The 25,800-nt window shown below is 35.0% G+C and overlaps 1 long non-coding RNA gene across 2 annotated transcripts in view; it reads left to right on the top strand.

Moving 5' to 3' along the window:
* Positions 1-25,800, top strand: part of LOC103221313 (uncharacterized) — a 349,435-nt gene that overhangs the window by 254,767 nt on the left and 68,868 nt on the right. Inside the window, exon 13 of one of the 2 annotated variants that reach the window (XR_012095554.1) lies at positions 18,859-20,515. The exons of the other annotated variant lie outside the window; for it this stretch is intronic. This is a non-coding gene — a long non-coding RNA (uncharacterized lncRNA). Of the gene's footprint in view, positions 1-18,858; positions 20,516-25,800 lie in introns of those variants that run through there. 2 annotated transcript variants of the gene reach the window in all.

Below are 25,800 nucleotides of genomic sequence, written 5' to 3'. Positions count from 1 at the left end.
TCTCCGATTCAGGAACTTACTAAAATTTCTCAACAGGTGATAAAGGATGAAAATATGACAAAAAAGTTTTCAGATAACTTAAAAAAAACTTCAGGTATAATGATTATTTTTGTAAGCAATAAGATAGATTTGAGTTGATGAAAGTACTCCAGATGGAGTGTAAGTAGTATTTCATTCCTGCAGAAAACACTTCGTATTTAGTTATTGAGACGGTTATCCTAAAGACATTTATTTAAGATGCTAAATTCTGGCATGTCAAATTACAGTGCTATTTGATGACAGGTAGATCAACAAGATTAGGTTATATTTATTAACAATTGAGAAATTAAAACATAGTGGAATGCACAGCAACCAAATTAGGATAAAATTCCCTGAAGGTTTAATTGGCCGGTACTCTTTTGGAATATATTAATATTGATGCACTCACTTTAAAAGACCAGCATTAACACTATCAACCCAATCATCATAGATCACTGTTGATAACCAGACAGCAATTATTACGGCACATTGTCAGTGAAGTTATTATTTTAGATTATATGATGATGTGGCTTGGAATAAATTCTAACTAATTATAAGAAATTGAAAGAGGCAACATTCAAATTACAAATGATGTTTAATAAAAGGGCTCACTCGGAAAATGCTAGAAAGTAACCTCTTTTACTTGCCATCATTTAACCATCTCTAAACTTAATATAATGTGTACTTTTTTTTTTTTTCCAGTGAGTGGCATAGGACATAAATTTCTTTTGAATCAATTTTGTTTTCAAAACTTTGCAGTTAGGAATTGATTTGGTATGAAAAAAATATATTTTTCCAATAGCTCTCATTCAAACTTTAGTGAAATAATTTTGTAATTGGTTGTTTAATGGCGAGCATTCAGCAACTACTATTACCATGATTAAAAGTTCTGTGAAGAAGGGATTGGTGTCTGCCATGTGAACCAGAGCCCCAGCACCTACCTTACACAGTGTACAGTCCCTCAATAAGGAATTGCTTATTAATGAAATGAATGCACAGGCCCATAGCTAGTAACTGGGAGGAAAGGGGATTCAAGTCAAACTGCTGACTTCATGTGCAGAGACTAATATGAATTTGTATGCAGCAAGATACAAGCATCCAATTCATGGATATGTTTCTCAATGAACTCAAACATTACTATTGAATAAACTATGTGCAAGATGAATAGCTTGACCAAATCAGTCTGTCATTCTTGTTGCATGATTTCAAGGTTTGCTGTTTATGGAAATGCCCTTAAGTTATAGTTTATATTACATATGATTCCAGAGAGTTCATGGCTAGGGCCACTGATTTAATTCTCAGAGGAAAAATTAGATTTTCCAGGAAAACCTTCCTTTCCCCCCCCCCCCCCATAGTTTGTAACCTCAAGTCTATATGAAAATGTCTGTCTTGTTCTAAATGAAATCTTGGGTTAAATGTGAGCAGCCATTAGGCTTTTCCATTTCAAAATTAGAATCATCAGTTGACCAACTGGGTCACTGTTAAATTATTTTAAATATTACTAAATCCACTTTTAGTTCTAAATTTATACTGTATTAATAGCAACCAAGTGATATACATTTTATCCCTTTTCAGATCAAAGTCTTCCCAATTTAAACAATTAATCAAGTTATTATTCTACAGTAAAATAAAGACAGTAATAAATAGATAGATCACCCTTAATCAACACAGAATTAAACTACCTAGGTCCACTTATACTCAAAATTTTTTTCCACTAAACAAATAAAACCTTTGTGGTATGCAAACCTGCCTATACATAGTGCCAAAATTTTAGTGTATATATATATTCCACAGACCGGACCTCGAGATTTGAGTATGCACCAATTTTGTGATTATGTAGCATCCTGGAATCAACCCCCCAACTATACTGACAGACAGTGCACTATTGTTCATAGTAATTTCTAGGTAGTAGACACGAGCAAAAATTACTGTATTAATGTGATTTGTAAGTTAAAAATAATGTATATAACACAGGCTATTGTTAGGGTCACTTAATCCAGGCTGCAGAGCCCTATGACTAGAGAGAAACACCTTGAGTTGATATAAAATTCCACGAATATAAACAAAAAAACCTAAATTGTCCCCGCTGCCGAATTAGGAGCTCTTAAGAAATATTTGAGTTTTACTTTTATGATTCTATGAGTTACTGAGTCTTTAAATGTCACAATCTTTTCAAAATACAAAAATACAACTATGAATGTTACTGTATTAACTAACATAGTGTAGGTGGACTCCCTAGGCCTTTTGGGAGGCTTGGAGAAGCATTTTTATTCTATGCTGAAGGGGAGGAATGGGCAAGTGAGGACTAGCTTTCTTAGAACTTTATTTAAATCAAAGGATTATGTAGGTTGTAGAGTCACACTAATAGATCAGAAATTTTTAAAAATTCTTTTTTCCCTGTATTTGGCAAAACTGATACTAAAGAAAAATCCAAAATTTAATTTGTCACCTTCTTGGTGACTAGGAGACATTTACTAATTTTCCCCAGTGAAATGTACCACCACAATATTTCAGTGTTCAGCAGGGCAAAAAAAGAAGAAACAGGCATTTTGAGGAATTCATACCCAGTAAATATGGCAGAGGTTGGCATAGACACTGAGACTGAGAAACAACTGTTGCGGAAGGGCTGGGCTTAGAGTCCCATATTCATGTTGTGCAATGCCTGTTCTGGAATCAAGCCTGTGAATAGTTTAGTGATTGGTTTAGATATTACTTCTGGCTGCATATTCTCTAAATCCAGTTTTCTGGCCCTCCTAGAATTTCTGAGGGCTATCTTAGAAACTTTAATACATTCTTCTTCCGTTTCACTTAGTTTTTCTCATTTTAGCTAATAAATCTAGCTAAAATAAGCCTGTCCTACACAACAGGTTTGTGTGTTAGAATAATAGTCCCCCAAATAGGTGCACATCATAATCCTGGGAATTCTGAAAGCCCGAATGTAAATTTTCTTGGTGAAAAGGGATTCTGCATATCTGATGAAGATTACAGACTTCGAAATGGATAGCTTATCCTAAATTATTCAAATAGGCCCAATCTATTCATATACATCCTTAGAAACAAATTATTTCTGGTGAGTGCAAGAGAGAGTTAGATAGATATGACAGAAGAGGCAGGAAATACTTTAAGCGTGAGAAAGATTCCATTAGCTGTTGCTGACTTTGAAAATAGAGGAAGGGTGCCATGAGCTGAAGAGTGCAAGCAATCTCCAGGAGCTAGTAACGGCCTCAACTGACAACCAGCAGCAATAGAGACCTCAGTCCTACCCGCTGGGTGGAACATTCTGCCAACAATCTGAACAAGCATGCAAACAGAACCTCTCTTAGAGTCCACTGGAGTTCTGACCCATGGAATTCTAAAACAATAAATTTGTAGTGTTTAAAGTCACTAAATTTATGATTATAGAAAACTCATTTAAGGCTAGAGCAAACTCAACAGTTCATGGATCAGTGCCTCACTGGTAATGGGACAGGGACAATTTCTATAAAACATTTGTATAAAGCCAGAAAAGGTGAGCTTGTTTCTGGAGACATTGATAGGACATGGACCCTAATACGTAGTCATAAAGTACAAAGTTTAGAATTGTCTATTCTTTCAGAGTCTAAGTTATCAGGTGACAGGTATGTATCTGGTTACTAAATTTATTTAATGAATTTAAATATTAATACATACTTCATTTTTAACTAATGTAAAATCAATATAAAGGCCTTTAAGAATTGGACTTAGTTTGATGGAAAAGCAGTTACCTCAAGTCTTGTATCTTAAAGGATGGTTTGTGGGAGCTTGTTTGAGTGCAGAATGTCTGATGCCACCTGAGACCTACTGTCTTAATTTGTGTGGCTTAAAGGAGTATCTGTGGCTAGGTAATTGACGAAGAAAAGAGGTTTATTTGGCAGTTCTCTTGGCTGGACAAAAAGCATGATGCTGATGACTGCTTGGCTTCTGGAGAGGGCTTTTGTGCCACATCAAAATATGGCTGAGAAGATAAGATGAGAAGCAGGCACATGAAAAGAGGAGAAAACCTGAGAGGTATCCTGGCTTCGTAACAATTCACTCTTGAGAGAACTAATCCTGTCTCATGAGAGCCAGAATCACTCAATCCCAGGAAAATAGCACCAAGCTACCCATAAGGAATTCATCCCCATAGCCCAAACACCAGCCTCTAGGCCCCACCTCCCAACACCATCACGATGGGGACCAAACTTCAATATGAGTTTTGGTGGGGACAAGTAAACCATATCCAAATCACTCCAACTACAAAATTAGAATGTACATTTTAATAAGATCCCCCAATGATTTTTTGTTGCCTAATGTTTGGGAAGCACTGATGTAAAGCTTGAACAGCAAAAATTGGAAAGATACCCAAATTAAATTTAAAAATCGCTATGTTATCACTGTACTAATCTTATTCTTAGGCATTCTCCATTTTGTTTTATCACTTATAAAAAAGGTATTATATACTATTTCATAGGGTTAAAAAGAAGATTTAATGATCAATGAACTTAGTAATTAGGTAATAAATGCAAAGCTCTCTGCAAAGTGTCTGGTCAATAACAGATGTTTATAAAATATAAATATGATCAGTATCATTTCTTAATAGCCCATTCCTCTACACTAGCCTTCCTCTTCCTGCTTGTCCAATAGTCCAATTTAAATAATATCTATACAGCAACTTGGGAACTCTGGCGCAACTAATTATTTTAAATGGCAGTTACAGTAAATCAGGAGGGAATCAAACATTTTTTTATCCCTCCTTTTTCCCCTTTGCAGAGGAAATGGGATAAGAAATGAAGGTTCTGCCTAATTGTAATACCTAATATTCATTACGTTTTCATATACATTAATTCATTGCCTATAAAAATTATTCAGCTCTGAATATTTAGCCCAGTGGAAAATGACTTTAATCTGTGCAAATGAAGTCATATATAAAATCTAAAATGAGAAAAGACATAGATTTAGATACGTATATTTTTATATCTTCAACATAAGTATAAGCATGAAATAGAAATCTGCAGGCCTAGTTAAGAAGCCAACAGGACCTGGATTTAAATTCTGACCATTTTTCTTACTATGTGACATTTGGCAAACGAACTTAACTACTCTCAAGTTTAGTTTCCTCATCTATAAACATCTGTCTTAAAACATTATAATTCTTAATAAATATAAACATACTTTCCATGTGATCTGAAACATAGTAGGAATAAAATAAAAGCTTTTTTCTCTCTTTTCAGACTGTTAGGTTTATATAAATAAGATAATGTATGTACCAGTATTATATCTCTAAATTTTAATCTGCACATTTTCTGCATATTTTCCTCAGCCTCTTAGCATTGTTTTCCAAGGCCATTTTTTTCCATTGCTCATCTTGAGGGTTGGAAAGCATCAACAAACACTCACATGTAAGTAAGTGGTAGAAAAATTCAACTATCTGCTTAAACAATAGCTTCAGACAAGATAAGAGTGGAACTGTACATAGAAGAATAGAAGGTGGACTGGTAATGAGTAACTCTGCTTGGAAAAAAGGAAAGAAGGGATCCTAAACATTGAAGGGAAAAGAGTAAATAATATCTTTCTTTTAAAGGGCTAGAGACAAACAAAAGGAGCTGAGCACCGACATCTCTAAACAGGGATTGTATCATCCCATCAGATAGAGACAGAATTCTGTCTAGTAGTCCTAAACCATTAAGAACATCACATCTTGAACATAATTTGAGGGAGTTAAACAGTATACTGGTGACTAAAATGGAACAAAACACAATCAGAGATTATTCCACTATAAATCACAGCAGCAGTGTATAAACTGTCAAAGATAATTGCTATTTGCTTCTAAGTCCAGGGAAAGTAGAGAAAGACTAAGTAGCTTAAGAAGAACAGTGCCTAAGGCTACAGGGGACCCTGAACTTGAATACGAAAACCCTTAAACTTGATTACTTCACTAATTTGAGTAACTACTGGAGCTTCACGAAGTCACAGAGAGATTGGAAAATTATTAATAATTATTACATTTATTTATTTAGTATTTAAATATCTATTATCTGTATATAATTATAAATAACTATTTTTTACTGATGCATTTGGATGCATGCATAAAATATTTTTATTATAAAGAATTTACAATATGAGTTTCTTTACGATGTTGTTAAGTTGTTTTTTTTTTTTTTAAGCCTTGGAATCTATTTAAAAATATAATTTTACATATACATTTAATTATGTTTTATATGCATTTTTGAAGAAGGCTAGGGTTAAAATAGCCAGTTAAAAATAGCCATTAAAAAATAGGTTGATTGGGCAGAGCAAGATGGCCGAATAGGAACAGCTCCAGTCTCCAACTCCCAGTGCGAGCGACACAGAAGACCGGTGATTTCTGCATTTTCAACTGAGTCTCTGCTGCTGACACCCAGGCAAACAGGGTCTGGAGTGGACCTCAAGCATCTCCAACAGACCTACAGCTGAGGGTCCTGACTGTTAGAAGGAAAACTATCAAACAGGAAGGACACCTACACCAAAACCCCATCAGTACGTCACCATCATCATCAAAGACCAGAGGCAGATAAAACCACAAAGATGGGGAAAAAGCAGGGCAGAAAAGCTGGAAATTCAAAAAATAAGAGCGCATCTCCCCCGGCAAAGGAGCGCAGCTCATCGCCAGCAATGGATCAAAGCTTGACGGAGAATGACTTTGACGAGATGAGAGATGAAGGCTTCAGTCCATCAAACTTCTCAGAGCTAAAGGAGGAATTACGTACCCAGTGCAAAGAAACTAAAAATCTTGAAAAAAAAAGTGGAAGAATTGATGGCTAGAGTAATTAATGCAGAGAAGGTCATAAACGAAATGAAAGAGATGAAAACCATGACACGAGAAATACGTGACAAATGCACAAGCTTCAGTAACTGACTCGATCAACTGGAAGAAAGAGTATCAGCGATTGAGGATCAAATGAACGAAATGAAGCGAGAAGAGAAACCAAAAGAAAAAAGAAGAAAAAGAAATGAACAAAGCCTGCAAGAAGTATGGGATTATGTAAAAAGACCAAATCTACATCTGATTGGGGTGCCTGAAAGTGAGGGGGAAAATGGAACCAAGTTGGAAAACACTCTTCAGGATATCAACCAGGAGAACTTCCCCAACCTAGTAGGGCAGGCCAACATTCAAATCCAGGAAATACAGAGAACGCCACAAAGATACTCCTCGAGAAGAGCAACTCCAAGACACATAATTGCCAGATTCATCAAAGTTGAAATGAAGGAAAAAATCTTAAGGGCAGCCAGAGAGAAAGGTTGGGTTACCCACAAAGGGAAGCCCATCAGACTAACAGCAGATCTCTCAGCAGAAACTCTACAAGCCAGAAGAGAGTGGGGGCCAATATTCAACATTCTTAAAGAAAAGAATTTTCAACCCAGAATTTCATATCCAGCCAAACTAAGTTTCATAAGTGAAGGAGAAATAAAATCCTTTACAGATAAGCAAATGCTTAGAGATTTTGTCACCACTAGGCCTGCCTTACAAGAGACCCTGAAGGAAGCACTAAACATGGAAAGGAACAACCGGTACCAGCCATTGCAAAAACATGCCAAAATGTAAAGACCATTTAGGCTAGGAAGAAACTGCATCAACTAACGAGCAAAATAACCAGTTAATATCATAATGGCAGGATCAAGTTCACACATAACAATATTAACCTTAAATGTAAATGAACTAAATGCTCCAATTAAAAGACACAGACTGGCAAACTGGATAAAGAGTCAAGACCCATCAGTCTGCTGTATTCAGGAGACCCATTTCACACGCAGAGACATACATAGGCTCAAAATAAAGGGCTGGAGGAAGATTTGCCAAGCAAATGGAGAACAAAAAAAAGCAGGGGTTGCAATACTAGTCTCTGATAAAAACAGACTTTAAACCATCAAAGATCAAAAGAGACAAAGAAGGCCATTACATAATGGTAAAGGGATCAATTCAACAGGAAGAGCTAACTATCCTAAATATATATGCACCCAATACAGGAGCACCCAGATTCATAAGGCAAGTCCTTAGAGACTTACAAAGAGACTTAGACTCCCATACAATAATAATGGGAGACTTCAAAACTCCACTGTCAACATTAGACAGATCAACGAGACAGAAAGTTAACAAGGATATCCAGGAATTGAACTCATCTCTGCAGCAAGCAGACCTAACAGACATCTATAGAACTCTCCACACGAAATCAACAGAATATACATTCTTCTCAGCACCACATCGCACTTATTCCAAAATTGACCACATAATTGGAAGTAAAGCACTCCTCAGCAAATGTACAAGAACAGAAATTATAACAAACTGTCTCTCAGACCACAGTGCAATCAAACTAGAACTCAGGACTAAGAAACTCAATCAAAACCACTCAACTACATGGAAACTGAACAACCTGCTCCTGAATGACTACCGGGTACATAACGAAATGAAGGCAGAAATAAAGATGTTCTTTGAAACCAATGAGAACAAAGATACAACATACCAGAATCTCTGGGACACATTTAAAGCAGTGTGTAGAAGGAAATTTATAGCACTAAATGCCCACAAGAGAAAGCAGGAAAGATCTAAAATTGACACTCTAACATCACAATTAAAAGAACTAGAGAAGCAAGAGCAAACATATTCAAAAGCTAGCAGAAGGCAAGAAATAACTAAGATCAGAGCAGAACTGAAGGAGATAGAGACACAAAAACCCTCCAAAAAATCAATGAATCCAGGAGTTGGTTTTTTGAAAAGATGAACAAAATTGACAGACCGCTAGCAAGACTAATGAACAAAAGAGAGAAGAATCAAATAGACGCAATAAAAAATGATAAAGGGGATATCACCACCGACCCCACAGAAATACAAACTACCATCAGAGAATACTATAAACACCTCTATGCAAATAAACTAGAAAATCTAGAAGAAATAGATAATTTCCTGGACACTTACACTCTTCCAAGACTAAACCAGGAAGAAGTTGAATCCCTGAATAGACCAATAGCAGGCTCTGAAATTGAGGCAATAATTAATAGCCTACCAACCAAAAAAAGTCCAGGACCAGATGGATTCATAGCTGAATTCTACCAGAGGTACAAGGAGGAGCTGGTACCATTCCTTCTGAAACTATTCTAATCAATAGAAAAAGAGGGATTCCTCCCTAACTCATTTTATGAGGCCAACATCATCCTGATACCAAAGCCTGGCAGAGACACAACAAAAAAAGAGAATTTTAGACCAATATCCCTGATGAACATCGATGCAAAAATCCTCAATAAAATACAGGCAAACCGAGTCCAGCAGCACATCAAAAAGCTTATCCACCATGATCAAGTGGGCTTCATCCCTGGGATGCAAGGCTGGTTCAACATTCGCAAATCAATAAACGTAATCCAGCATATAAACAGAACCAAAGACAAGAACCACATGATTATCTCAATTGATGCAGAAAAGGCTTTTGACAAAAGTCAACAGCCCTTCATGCTAAAAACGCTCAATAAATTCGGTATTGATGGAACGTACCTAAAAATAATAAGAGCTATTTATGACAAACCCACAGCCAATATCATACTGAATGGGCAAAAACTGGAAAAATTCCCTTTGAAAACTGGCACAAGACAGGGATGCCCTCTCTCACCACTCCTATTCAACATAGTGTTGGAAGTTCTGGCTAGGGCAATCAGGCAAGAGAAAGAAATCAAGGGTATTCAGTTAGGAAAAGAAGAAGTCAAATTGTCCCTGTTTGCAGATGACATGATTGTATATTTAGAAAATCCCATTGTCTCAGCCCAAAATCTCCTTAAGCTGATAATTAACTTCAGCAAAGTCTCAGGATACAAAATTAATGTGCAAAAATCACAAGCATTTGTATACACCACTAACAGACAAACAGAGAACCAAATCATGAATGAACTTCCATTCACAATTGCTTCAAAGAGAATGAAATACCTAGGAATCCAACTTACAAGGGATGTAAAGGACCTCCTCAAGGAGAACTACAAACCACTGCTCAGTGAAATAAAAGAGGACACAAACAAACGGAAGAACATACCATGCTCATGGATAGGAAGAATCAATATCGTGAAAATGGCCATACTGCCCAAGGTTATTTATAGACTCAATGACATCCCCATCAAGCTACCAATGAGTTTCTTCACAGAATTGGAAAAATCTGCTTTGAAGTTCATATGGAACCAAAAAAGAGCCCGCATCTCCAAGACAATCCTAAGTCAAAAGAACAAAGCTGGAGGCATCACGCTACCTGACTTCAAACTATACTACAAGGCTACAGTAACCAAAGCAGCATGGTACTCTTACGAAAACAGAGATATAGACCAATGGAACAGAACAGAGTCCTCAGAAATAATACCACACATCTACAGCCATCTGATCTTTGACAAACCTGAGAGAAGCAAGAAATGGGGAAAGGATTCCCTATTTAATAAATGGTGCTGAGAAAATTGGCTAGCCATAAGTAGAAAGCTGAAACTGGATCCTTTCCTTACTCCTTATACAAAAATTAATTCAAGATGGATTAGAGACTTAAATGTTAGACCTAATACCATAAAAACCCTAGAAGAAAACCTAGGTAGTACCATTCAGGACATAGGCATGGGCAAAGACTTCATGTCTAAAACACCAAAAGCAACGGCAGTAAAAGCCAAAATTCAGAAATGGGATCTCATTAAACTAAAGAGCTTCTGCACAGCAAAAGAAACTACCATCAGAGTGAACAGGCAACCTACAGAATGGGAGAAAAGTTTTGCAATCTACTCATCTGACAAAGGGCTAATATCCAGAACCTACAAAGAACTCAAACAAATTTACAAGAAAAAAACAAACAACCCCATCAAAAAGTGGGCAAAGGATATGAACAGACATTTCTCAAAAGAAGACATGCATACAGCCAACAGACACATGAAAAAATGCTCTTCATCACTGGCCATCAGAGAAATGCAAATCAAAACCACAATGAGATACCATCTCACACCAGTTAGAATGGCGATTATTAAAAAGTCAGGAAATAACAGGTGCTGGAGAGGATGTGGAGAAATAGGAACACTTTTACACTGTTGGTGTGATTGTAAACTAGTTCAACCATTATGGAAAACAGTATGGTGATTCCTCAAGGATCTAGAACTAGATGTACCATATGACCCAGCCATCCCATTACTGGGTATATACCCAAAGGATTATAAATCATGCTGCTATAAAGACACATGCACACGTATGTTTATTGCAGCACTATTCACAATAGCAAAGACTTGGAATCAACTCAGATGTCCATCAGCGACAGAGTGGATTAAGAAAATGTGGCACATATACACCATGGAATACTATGCAGCCATCAAAAAGGATGAGTTTGTGTCCTTTGTAGGGACATGGATGCAGCTGGAAACCATCATTCTTAGCAAACTATCACAAGAACAGAAAACCAAACACCGCACGTTCTCACTCATAGGTGGGAACTGAACAATGAGATCACTTGGGCTCAGGAAGGGGAACATCACACACCAGGGCCTATCATGGGGAGGGGGTAGCGGGGAGGGATTGCATTGAGAGTTATACCTGATGTAAATGACGAGTTGATGGGTGCTGACGAGTTGATGGGTGCAGCACAGCAACATGGCACAAGTATACATATATAACAAACCTGCACGTTATGCACATGTACCCTAGAACTTAAAGTATAATAATAATAAAAAATAAATTTTAAAAAAAAGCCACTAAAGATTTTAATGATAATTCTTATACTTCTATCAAATACTTTAAATTTATAAGATATATTGAGTAGTTAGTATATACAAGGCACTATCTGATGTGTCAAGATGATGATGGAAGAGACATGCTTGTTCAAGAATGGTATTTAATGTTATAGGAATACATGTAAAAATGATACGACACAGTTCTATGGACACGTATGTTTTCGTGCTCATGGTTGTTATTTGTGCTAATTTCTCTCAGATAGCTTAAGCTGATTCTTAAAAGGGTAGCTCAGTGTTTGAGAAGCTGAGCAATGCTTTTGAAACTCCCTCAAGTCTAGAGAGAAAACTTAAGTAAACAACAAGCGGTGTAGCTCTCCCATACACTGATGCCTAGTTTTAAATTATTTCAAGTCTGAAACTAAATTAGGTAATCCCAGATTTCTAGTGATCTCTAACTGTGTTTAAGAGTTTAAACAACTTTGCTTGTTATATTCAAGGAGATAAATGATAAATTAGAAATATTTGGCAGAGCATGAGACTTTTTAAAAAATGAATATTCTAGAACTTAAAAAAAAAAAAAAAAGCACCTAAATGAAGAATTTAATAGATTGGTTCAACCATAAAGTAGAAATAGCTAAAGAAAGATTTAGTTTATTTGAGATAGATCACAGGAAAATTTCCAGAATGAAGTGAGAAGAGATGAAGTGTGTTAAACACAGGGCAGTATTTCAGAGACAGAAAGAACACAATTAGAAGAATAAAAACATGTGAAATTTGATTTTCAATATGGGAAGAAAGAAAAAATGAGGAAGAAGCAATATTTAGAGATACCATTTCTGCAAATTTTCCAAAATTGACCACAACAGAAATATCAACCAATCACAGAGACTTTGAGAATGAAAAAAAAAAAAAAAAAAAAAAAGAAAGTGAAAAAACACACACCCTTAGGTTCATACAGTGAAATTTCTGAGGGAGGAAGGGGAGAGCGAGAAAGACAGAGATAGAGAAAGAGATTGAAATAAATGGGTAGTACAATTTAGAACACGAAAACATGAGCCCAAAGAACATTAGTGTAACTATAGCAAAAAAAGTATACTTTAATGCAGAATGCATAGCAAGACATTAGAATATATACCTCATGAAAGAAAAGACATAATTCACTAGGAATATTTAAAATTTTGAATTTTTAATGCAGCCAATAGTAAAACCTTGAAACATGACGGCACTGAAAAGAGTAAAAGAAAAATGTGTAATTATAGTGGAAAGTTTATCGTTCCTTACTAATGGTTATAGAAACAGAAAAAAACTGTAAAACTATGAAAGATTTCAAGAATTTAACTAAAAATTTGTCCTAATTGACTTATTTTTAGTTTGTAATCAACAACTTCAGACTCCATAATTACATTTACAAAAATTGAAATTATATTCAGACTTTTCTTTGATCATGATATATTTCTGCTAGACATAAATACATAATTTTGTATCTCTACCTCTATATCTGTATGCACACATATGAGTCACTAGATGTATATAACTGAGATACTTGTATATAACCTATAAATAAAAGAAAAACCAGAATGAAAATTTGTGGAAAATTTATAGGCTTAAATTGATATCTTAGAAAAGAACATTTGAAAATCAATGATCTAAGTGTCCTTCTCAATAAGCTTTAAAAGGAGTAAATTAAGACAAAAGAAGTTATTTGCAAGGAAATAATATAAGATTACAGCTTAAGAATGCAAAAATAAAAAGTTGATCAATAAACCCTAGAATTGTATCTTTGACAGTCTTTGTAATTGATAAATGCCTTGTAAAAGTTAGAGGGAAGGAGGGAAGGAAGGAAGGAAGGAAGGAAGGAAGGAAGGAAGGAAGGAAGGAAGGAAGGAAGGAAGGAAGGAAGGAAGGAAGGAGAAGGAAGGAAGGAAGGGAGGGAGGGAAGGAGGGAGGGAGGGAGGGAGGATCGGAAGGAAAACAAGAGAGACTACCTAATATTAGAAACTGTTAAAATTTAGAAGACACCAAGAGATTATGAACAATTTTACTCCACATTAAAATGTTTAGATGATATGGACAGTCCTAGAAAAAATGTAACTGGTTAAATTTGACATAGATGAAATAAAATAATCAAATATTACTACATTTACTGAATAATTTAATATAAAATCTAAAACTTTCCTATAGAGATAATTACAGTTCCAGATGATATGACCAATTAATTCAACCAAATATGTAGGGAAGAATAAATGCCAATATTGCACGAGTCTTCCCAAGATTGGGAAAAATAGGAACAAATGTTGATAACATATTCTGTCAAGAATGTTATTACTGGCAAAAAATATAGGCCAATTTAAATCATGAACACAGATGCAAAAATCTAAAATATTAACAAAAACATACAATGAAATATAAGAAAAGCAGTATATCATAATCGACTTGTGTTTATCTCATAAATATAAGTTGAGCTTAACATTTGAAAAATGACTCATGTTTTTTAGTACTACATTAAATCATTTGATTTCAACATATACAACTCCCTTAACAAATTAAACACTTAGTCATGAAAAAAAAATTTAGAAAACCAGAAATTGAAGAATATTTTCTCAGTGTAATATCGAGTATGTACAATGGTATGTAGCTAACCTCATACTTTACGGTATGATGTTAAATTACTTTTATTTAAAATAAGAAAAAAATGATACATCTTATCATTACTTCTATTCAACATCTTACTAGAGGTCCAACCCAATATAATAAAAGCACAAATGAGAAAAATTAATGAATATTGTAAAATGAGAAATAAAAGTGTCATTACAGACAGCATAATGATGTACCAGAAAGTAGAGACAAATCTCCAAATACATTGTTAAAATGAAGAACTGGGTTTAGGAAGAATACTGAACATAAGCTCAGCGCACAAATACAAAATATATATGCATATAGCAGGTACAAAAATCAAAATGAAATAACTTTAAAAATACCATTTTCTGTTTCTTTTTTTTAACTTTCATTTTAGATTTGCATGTATATGTGGAAGTTTGTTACATGGGTAAATTGTGTGTTACAGGGGCTTGGTGTACAGATTATTTCATCACCCAAGTAATAAGCATTGTACTCAATAGGTAGTTTCTTGATCCTCCTCCTCCTGCCAACCTCCACTCTCAAATAGACCCTAATGTCTGTTGTTCCCACTCAGTGTTTAGCTCTCACTTATAAGCGAGAACATGCAATATTTGGTTTTCTGTTCCTATGTTAGTTGGCTTAGGATAATGGCCTCTAGCTTCATCCGTATTTTGCAAAGGACATGATCTCATTGTTTTAAATGACTGTGTAGTATTCCATGGTATATATGTACCACATTTTCTTTATCCAGCCTACCACCAATGGGTATTCAGGTTGATTCCATGTCTTTGCTATTGTAAAATAGCGGTGCTATTGTGAAATAGCAGGTAGTGCTGTGATGGACATATGCATGCTTGTGTCTTTATGGTAGAATGATTTACATTCCTTTGGGTATAAACCCAATAATGGGATTGCTGGCTCAGATGGTAATCCTGTTCTAAGTTCTTGGAGAAATCTCCAAAAGCTTTCTACAGTGGCTGAACTAATTGATATTTCCACCAGGAGTATATAAGTGTTCCCTTTTCTCCACAACCTCACCAGTACTTGTTAGGCATGAAATAACATCATTTCCAATAAATAGAATTGAACAAATTTTTAAAAAACTAAACTAGTGAAAAACAAGCAATAACCCTGCTCAGACAGGTAAAAGTATTATTGAGAGGTAAGTAATTATACAAGTCAGATATCAAAGAATACATAATATATTATCCAATTTATTTAATGATTCCTAATGGCAAATTTGAACTTTAGAATCAGATGTCAGAGTAGTGGTCACCTTTGATGAGGAAGATGGTTGGAGTGAAGATTGTACAGAAAGGACTATGTCTTGAGTCTGGGCGGATGAGTATTACATGGTTGATTTCTGTAATAATTTGTTTCATTATAGATTCATTTTATGCATTTTATGTGTATGTATTATATTTTGAAAAACAAACATTTAAAAATCCTAATCATTAATATAACAGAAATAGTTTATATATACTATACATTTATATATATTTATATACAGTTGACCATTGGACAATGTTGGGGTTGGGGTGCCAATTCTCACGCAATTGACAATTTATGCATAAATTTGACTCTTCAAACTTAACTACTATAGCCCACTATTGACTAGAAGCCTTACTGAAAACATAAATGATTAACATACAAATAGACTAGTATCTGTGTGTACTTTATGTATTCATACATACCTTAATAAATAAACATATTGATTAAAAATAATCTGTATATAAGTGGACCCTTGCAGTTCAAACCTGTGTTGTCCAAGGGTCACATATATAGATCAAAACATATATAACAAAGGTTAAGAGAATCTCAGCAATACAGAAAGAGTACAAATCCCTTTGCTTAGTTGTATGTTAGATAGTTTGTGTGTCTAGAAACCCAGAGTGAGGATGCCATTTATGTCCTGATATGATTGTGCCAATGAGAACAAACCCACCTGGCAGCATCTTACCTTCTTTAGGCCAATAGAAGTTATTTAGAAAATTACCTCTTTCAGTGAATTAAATTAGCCAAATAGATTTGTATAGCCTTCCATGCCAAATGTAAGTGATAAAGCTGCCCGTATATTTAGAATTAGACAATGAAGGTTGGCTTGTTTGAAAAATTGAGTTTCATTTGCCAAAAAAGGAAATCAGTGCCAATTTAAAAAGCCAAATGCAGTGATAGTCACTGCTTTTCAAAGAAAGTGTGTATGAGGGCTGGAGGGAATTCCTCTATTATTTATTTTTATGAATGCCTCTCAGCAGATGATGTCTATTCCTGCAGAGCTACACAAATATTATCTTGAACATAAGTTTTTCAGAAAAATGAAAAAAGTCTATTGCTTCAGTCAAAAATTATGTGCTGTATCAAGACAATAAAGCCTATGTAGCTTTATTGTTCTATTGGCAGTCAATTGTTAAATTACCAGTCTGTTTGTAACCTAATGAGCATTCCACAAGCTCCTTCTGTTATACCTTTGCTATTGAGAGAAGTAAAATAGAGAATTGAGCAATCATTTGATTGAGTAACTGATCCCAAATTCCCACAATAAAGATAATTATAATTATTTTGCAAATTGACATAAACATAAAATACGTACCTTTAGAACATAAAATTCAATTACATCAGTCAAACAAATATGTTCAGCATTTTTATTTCTGTGTTTATAATTTAAAAAGAAACTTAGAATCGAACAATGTAAGGATGCCCACTTTCATCCCTCTATTTAATGTAACAATGGACTCCTCACCAGGGAAATTAGGCAACAAATAAATAAATGAAATACATTGAAATTGGAAAAATAAAACTAAAATTATTTATTTTAAAGACATTATCTTACACACAGGAAATCCTAAAAATGTGGAAAAAACTAGTAGGGCTCAGTTCTAATTTAAATTCAGCAATGTTGCAGAATACAAAATCAACACATGAAATTTAGCTGCATATCATTTTTCACTAATAATGAACAATCTGAAAGGAAATATTAAAAAAAGACTCATTTACTTAGAAATAAATGTAACCAAACAGGCTAAAGACATGTACACTGAAAACTACACAATGAAGCTGACAGAAATTAAAGAAGATATAAATAAATGGAAATCCATCTTCATTGATTAGAATAATGTTAAAATGTCAATACTACATAATATGATCCATAGATTTAGTGAAAATCCTTATCAAAATTTCAGTGGTGTTTTTTGCAGAAATAGAAAAATACATCCTAAAGTTTGCATGGAATCTCAAGGGACCTGAAGAGCCAAAACAATCTTCAGAAACAACACACTTGTAGGTCTTATATGCCTTACTTTCAGAATTTATTACAAAACTACAGTAATCAAAACAGTGTGGTACAGGCATAAATGCTAACTGGCAGTAATAGACAGTCCAGAAATCAACCCCTGAATTCATAATCCAGTTATTTTTTGAAGGTGTGCCAAAATTATTCAATGGGAAAAGAACAGTGTTTTCAACAATTTTGCTTGGGAAAACTTACATCTACATGCAAAAGTTGGATATTTATATTACACCATGTACAATATTTAACTCAAAATGTATCAAATATCTAAACATAAGAGCTAAAATATAAAACTCTTAAGAGAAAATGTGAATAAAAAATTCATGACATTGAGTTTGGCAATTATTTTACAGATAGGACTTAAAAAATACAGATAACAAAAAAGAAGAACTAGATAAATTGGCCTTGATGAAAATCAAAAACTTTCATTCATCAAAGGACACAATTAATCGGGTGAAAAGTAAACTGCTATAATTTGAGTATGGCTTGTTCCCACCAAAACTCACATTGATGCTTGGTCCCCAGTGAGACATTGTTGAGATATTGTGCCTTTAAGAGGTGATTAGATCATTAAGAGAGGTTAATGTCCTTTTTGCAAGAGTAAATTCTTGCTCTCCTGAGACTGGTTTAGTTACCCTGGCTGTTATAAAATGAGGCTGTCTCTCATGTCTGGTCTCTTAACAACACCTGCTCCCCCTTCTGTTTCTCTATATTTTCATACTGTACAAAGCCCTTACCAGAAGCTTCCAGATGCAGCTCTCCAGTCTTGAACTTTCCAGCCTGGAGAACCACGTGCTCAATAAACCTCTTTCCTTTATAAATGACACTGTCTCAGGTATTCTATTATAGCAACACAAAATGGAGTAAGACAGAATTGATACTGAGAAGAGGGACAATGTTAGAGAGATACCTGAAAATATAAAATTTGTAACTGGATAATTGATAGTGACTGGAAGAATTTGGAGAAGCAGGCTAGAAAAAGCCTGTATTGCAATGAAGACAACATTAAAGGCAACTTTGGTGAGGACTCAAAAGATGAGAAGACTAGGTAAAGTCTTGAACTTCTTAGAGATTGGTTAAATAGTCTGGCCAGAATGCTGATAGAAATATAAACACGAAAGGCCATTTTGATGAGCTCGCATATGGAAATGATGGATGTCTTATTGAAACTGGAGTAAAGATCATTCTTATTACATAGTAGCAAATAACTTGGCTGTATTGTATCTATGCCCTAGGACTTTGTGGAAGACTGAACTGAAGAGTGATAGAAGAGCATATCTGGTAGGAGAAATTTCTAAGTAGAAAAATTCTCAGGACGGTGCATGTTTACTTCTAAGTGCTTACAGACAGCTGCTAAAGAAAACAGAAGAAGAAAACAAATACTTGGAAAATTTGCATTTGACTATGTGGTAGAATAAAAAAGCTTTTTCAGGAGAGAAAATCAATTATGTGGCCCAGAGACCACTTGCTAAGGAAATTAATATGTCTAAAATGGAGCCAGTTGCTAATCATCAAGACAATCAGAAACGGGCCCAAAGGTCATCTCAGAGATCTTTAAGTCTGCAGCTTCCATCACAGACCCAGAGGCCTATGAGGGCAGAATTGTTTGGGGGATTAAGTCCAGGATGCCCTTCCCCTGTTTGCTGCCCATGGCTGCCTTAGAACCCTGCTTCTGCATTCTTACACAGTGCACTTTAGCCACACAGCTTTCTGGTGGCCCCAGGTGTGGTTCCACCCATGGCTCTGTCCCCTGTTTCAGAATATGCAAGTGGCAGATCTTGATGGGGTCCACATAGTGCTAATTCTGTAGGTATACAGAATGCTAGAACAGCAGAAGTATAGTAAGATTCCCTTACATTTCAAAGGATGTATGGACTGCCTGGAAGCCTGGACAGAAACCTGCTGCACAGGTAAAGACACTACAGAGATTCCCTCCCAGAAGAATATCTGTGGAGCCATTAAAATAGGGCTCAAAATCTGTCAAGTCACTAACATTGTGCAATGCCTACCTGGAAAAGACACAGGCATTGGTGTGAAACTCCAAACCATGAGAGCCGCTGTGCAAACTGCACCAAGCAAAGCTAGAGCTGTGGGGCTGCCTGAGACCTTGGGGGTCCAACCCCTGCACCAGTGTGCTCAGGATGTAGGTCATGGAGTCAATGAACATTATTCTCTAACCTTAAGATTTAATATCTTCCCTGATGGGCTTTTAGCTTGCTTTGAGAAAGTTACCCTGTTCTTCCTATTTCTCCCTTTTAGAATGAGAATGTGTACGCACTTCCTGCTCCACTACTGTACCTTGGGAGCAGATAACTTGTTTTTGATTTTAGAGCCTTACAGCTGGAAGAAGTTTGCCTTGAGTCTCAGATGAGACTTTGGACTTTGGCCTTTTCAGTTGATGCTGGAACAAGTTAAGACTTTGGGGACTATTGTGATGGAATGATTGTATTTTGTATTATAAAAAGGGAGTGTGTTTTAGGGAAGCCAGAGGGAGAATGTTGTGGTGAATATGGTTTGTCTCCACTGAAAGTCCTGTCATGTGTTGGTACCCAAGGTAGTACTGTTGGGAGGCAGTGCCCTTAAGATGTGATTAGGACATTAAGAATAATTAATGCTTTTGTTTGTTTGTTTGTTTCTTTGTTTCTTTGTTTTTCAGGTGCGCTTTCTTGCTCTCATGAGACTTGATTTGTTATCACACAGCAGACTGTTACACAGTGAGGGTGCCTCTCATGTTTGGTCTCTTTTTACATATGCCTATTTCCCCTTCTGCTTCTTCTCCACGTTGTGATGCAGCATTAGGCTTTCACCAGAAGCTATCCAGATGCAGCTACCCAATCTTGAAGCATCCTTATTGGAGAACCATAAGCTAAATAAAACTCTTTCCTTTACAAATAACACAGTCTCAGGTTTCTGTTATAGTAACACAAAATGGATTAAGATAACAATCTACAGAATGGGAGCAAATATTTGCAAATTATACATCTGGTAAGAGGTTAATATCCAAAATATGTAAAGTAATCCTAGAATTCAACAGGAAAAAAATAAATCAACCCCATTTAAAAAATAAGCAAATAACTAGAATAGACTTTTCTCTAAAGAGATATACAAATGGACAATAAGTACACACAAAAATGCTCAACATCACTAATAATTATGGAAATGCAAATCAAAACTACAATGGATCAGGTGCAGTGACTTACACCTGTAACCCCAGCACTTCAGGAGTTGGAGGCAGGTGGATCACCTGAGGTTAGGAGTTTGAACCAGCCTAACCAACATAGTGAAATCCTATCTCTACTAAAGATACAAAATTAGCTGGATGTGGTGGTGCATGCCTGTAATCTCAGCTACTCAGCAGGCTGAGGCAGGAGAATTGCTGGAACCTGGGAGGCGGAGGTCGCAGTGAGCCGAGATGGTGCCATTACACTCCAACCTGGGCAAAAAGAGAGAAAGTCTGTCTCAAGAAACAAACAAACAAACAAACAAACAAACAAACTACCATGAGATATCACCTCACATCCATTAGAATTACTATTATCAAATAAATGGAAAATATTAAGTGCTGGCTAGGATGTAGAGAAATTGGTATCTTTAAGCACTGGTGGTGGGAATGTAAAATGGTACAGCTACTATGAAAAATAATACAGCAATTCCTCAAAAAATTAAAAATAGTATTACCATGTGATCCAGCAATTCTACATCTGTGTATATATCTAAAAGAACTAAAACCAGGATCTCAAAGAAATGTTTGCACACCCATGTTTATAACAGCATAATGCGTAATAGCCAAAAGGTGGAAGCTAGCCCATTGTATATTGACGCATGAATGAATAAACAAATGCATTATTTTCATACAATGGAATATTATTCAGCCTAAAAAGGAAGGAAATTCTCATACATGCTACTGACAACATAAATAAATCTTGAGGGTATCATGCCATATGAAATAGCCACGGAAAATACAAATACTATATGACTCCAATTACATGAGGTATACAGAGCTCTCAAATTAAAAAAAGAACACAGAATGGTGGTTGCCAGTGGCTGGAGGAAGGGATAAATGGGGGGTTGTTGTTTCATAAAAATACAGTTTCAGTTTTTCCAAATGAAAATGTTCTAGACATTGGGTGCACAGTAAAATGTGAATGTTTTTACTACTGAATTGTATATTTCAAAATGGTTCACATGATACATTTTACGTTATGTATCTTTTAATACAATTATAAATTGATTTTAACACAATTAGCACAATTAAAACAAATCTTAGAAATGCAAAACTAAAATAAAATAAAAATAAAACTAGAGTTATATTTTATTTGTGTTTAAAAAGTAATGCATCTAACTTGTTTAATTTGTTTTGGGTACAATTTATTCTTTCTATTTACTAAATAAATAGAAATAATAGAATAAATTTCTTTCAGTTTATTTAGAAATATACAAATGTTTGTATGGTTTATTGATAAATGTGAACCAATGTGAATATGGTTTATTAATTTGCAGACTATAAGACAATTTTGCTTCAGAAATTATGGAAAGTAAGATAATAAGAAAATACAGTATCAGGTCAGGATTCCAAAGGCCTCAGTATATATTGACCTTAAATATTCAAGAATCCAGTTAATGCTAAAAAGTGCTTCTAGTAACTACATGTATGCATTTTTTTTCCCCAAAGAGCTCCGCGTATTTTTCTTAGTTTTTATTACAATAATTAATCCAGTTGGGGGCAGAGTGAAGGGATGAGCAGTTTGTAGCAGTAGTAATACTGCTAAGAAGTCAAGCAGCCTTTGAATTACTCCAGATGATGCATCTAAGTCAAACAAAAAACAATGTAGGCAAAATTAAAAATAGATGAACAATTTCTTCTAGAGATTGTTTGAAACAATGACCATTAAAGTTTTAAGCCATAAAGAAGCAGAATAATTTTAAATTTTACGAGCAAAGGAAAATAAGCAAAACCTTTTGGTCCAAAGATATTTTGCTTTTGCAAAACATCAAAACCTTCTGTAGTGTGTTGCCAGATGATTTTGCCCAAGTCTAGGCTAATTGTTCTGATCGTGTTCAGAACACGATCTGAGCTAGGCTAAGCTACAATGTTCAGTAGGTTAGGTGTATTAATTGGACTTTTGACTTTGATATTTTCAACTTACAATGGATTTACTGTGACATAACCTCTACTTAACTTGTGGAGCACCTGTAAATGGAAAAAAAAATAGGAATGAAATTTGCAGATATCTTTAACATTCAGGTGCTTTTATAGCTGGAATTTCCATCAAATACTTTGTTTCTCTGGTCCCTTTATGTTAAGATGTATTTAGGATTTCATAGGAATTAATTATCTAAACCTAATTTTGGCTAATACCTTTGCTCACAAGTACTGTATGTCTTTGACTACTAGGTAAATTGCCAACACTTTCAGACTTGTTTTCCCAATTCTTAATTTGGGTTTTCATCATTTCTTAATCAGTCATTTTACTCCAAAGATGAGAAGAAAAAATTGACTTTGGAAATGAGGTGGTGTTTTCAAAAACATTTTAGGAAGTTGCCCATTATTAGAAGCAGATACAAATGTGGAAATGCAGTAAATGGCATGATCTAGAAATCAGAGTACTTGAGATCATTGATAGAATGAGTCATCTCTGCTTTTAAATGAGGCAAATCTGAAACCTCCAAGTATCCGTGATTTTATTTTTTAGAGCAAGAGCTGCTGTGATAAAGGTAGTTCATCACTTCTAAGAAAGATGCAAAACCAAATGAAACTGGCACTAACAATACATTTGTTCTTGCTCCAGAAACTCTCTATCTGTATACCTGCAATCACATACTAATATAATTCTATACACACATCCTTTTCAAGCATAGAGTTGGATCAAATATTGTATCAATAAACTGCATAGGAGATAGTTTCTTAAGTTTTTGTTTTGTTTTTTGAAAATAGTTTTTTACTATTATTAATTGTGTGTTCCCTGAGATGAGTCCATCATATTGAGGAGTTGCTTATGATTTCAATAAGAGACAGTTTATTGGAGCTACAGGAATGGAAAGTATTGAGCAATGTATGGGGTAGACAAGTAAAAAGAGTAAATGTGGAACATACCTTTTAGAAGTTTATGCTGATGGAAGAAAAGAGGATAGGGCGATAATGGTTAGATGACAATATGGGGTGACTTTTATAGTAAAAAGGTTATGATTTATAATTTTGGTAAAAAATTATCAGAAAATATTGAAACAAGTATAATTGAGGAAGAATATTTTACAGAATATGTGAGTATGTAATCTAATAAGAGGTTTGGAATATAGGGTTAGACTGTGTAGTTTAACAAAAAATAAATGTTATGTGTTTGTCTCAATTTTCTGGCATAGAGTTTCTAAAACCCTTGTCATTTACTGTCTTTTTTAACTTTAATGAGATTCAGGAAGATTCCCTCGATAGCTTCAGGATGAGGTCTGATCATCAAAAAGACTAAGACAAAATTAAAGGGTTTGGACTTTTAGCACAATACTCTAAGCTCCAGGGAGCCGAGAGGGACTGCTGATTGAGTTCAATCACCAATGGCCAAGGGTTAATCAATTATATTTATATAATGAAATCTTTATTTAAACAGGAAAAATGTAAATGACAGGAGCCTGGGAGCTTTTGGGTTGGTGAAAACATGCAAGTACTGGAAGGGCGATGTGCCCTGAGAAGGATAGAAGCAGCACCTACAATCTCTCCCCCAACCCTATACCTCGCCCTGTGCATCTCATCCATTTGGCTATTCCTGAGTTGAAACATTTATAATAAAAGAGTAAACATAGATCATGTGTTTTTATGAATTTTGTGAACTCTTCGAGATAATGAACATAAATGGAAATAGTGTGAACCCTCAAATTTTCAATTAGCTGAATTTGTAGGTAATGTTAGAATCAAATTGAAGTGTTGAATATCTAGTTGGTGCTGAAGAATTCAAGAATTGCTTGGTATGGAAAAGGCCAACATCTGGTGTCAGAAGTGGTGTTGGGAAACACTGTCTCCGGCTGAAAGAGAGAAACTTCTTTCTTTGAAAATCAAGGCAAAGAAGTATAGCTGCGCATATAAGTATATATTTTTAGATATGACATTTCATGCTCAGAGTTCTTCGTGTGTGTGTGTGTGTCTGTGTGTGTGTGTGTGTGTGTGTATGAAAGAGAAGGCTAAATTACATGGTAAATATAAATGCCGCAGACTGTTAAGGAGCATAAGAAAAATGAAGCAAATTTTCATTAAGCAGGGTAGGAGAGGAAGCAGTTAAGAGACAGTTATAAAGTTTTCCAAGCAATTTTTAGCACTTCCTCAAAGTTAGAGAGCATATATATATTTGCCGTGGTACTGGCCTGTGTAGTACGTAGTTTTCTCCAAGGGCTCTTGGTGGTTTAATTCCTGACAAATGTCTATGCTGTACCAAAATTAATTTGCTCTTTCATTTTTATTAATTTCAAATGTATTGAGTATATATTATTTGCCAGTCACTGAGTTAGACACAGGAAATATACAACAAATGAAAATTAGTTGTCATTTACATCAGTTAAGATTCAATCAGAATTAATAAGGAAGATCACAAATAGGATAAAGCTGCACTACATCAGCTGAAGCTGTCTTTTGCTCATTTTCTTATCAGCTTATTCACTTGTTTAATATGAAGCTTTAAGAGTTATTCGTATATTTTGGAGAAATCTACTTTATCGTTTCAAATTCCAATTATTACCTGTTGGTGTAAAGAAATGCAATTGGCTTTCACATATGAGTCTTGTATCTTGCAACCTTATTCTAGTTGCTTTTTAGTTCTAGGAATTTACGTTTTTCTCTTTTCTTTTAGAGTTTATACACAGACAATCATGTCATCTTCAAACAAATAGAGGGTTATTTATTTCCAATCTGTATAACATTTCTTTCCTTTTCTTGTCTTGTTGTGTCCTTCTTCCAGGACAATATAGAAAAGCAGTGAGAGTGGGTATCTTTCCCTTGTCCTAATCTTACCAGGGAAGTTTCAAGTTTCTCACCCTTAAGTAGGATGTTATCTGTAGGTATTTTGTAGACATTCTTCATCAAATTTACAAAGTTTTCAATTTTCCTAGTGTACTGAGAGTTTATCTTCAATGGATGTGGTATTTACGATCCTTTTTTTCCCTCTGTCTATTAAGATAATATGATTCTTGTTCTT

Source organism: Chlorocebus sabaeus, chromosome 15, assembly GCF_047675955.1.
Source record: "Chlorocebus sabaeus isolate Y175 chromosome 15, mChlSab1.0.hap1, whole genome shotgun sequence".
Taxonomy (NCBI): domain Eukaryota; kingdom Metazoa; phylum Chordata; class Mammalia; order Primates; family Cercopithecidae; genus Chlorocebus; species Chlorocebus sabaeus.
Note: the sequence above shows the minus strand (reverse complement) of the source record. Positions and strands in the feature narration are given on the sequence as shown.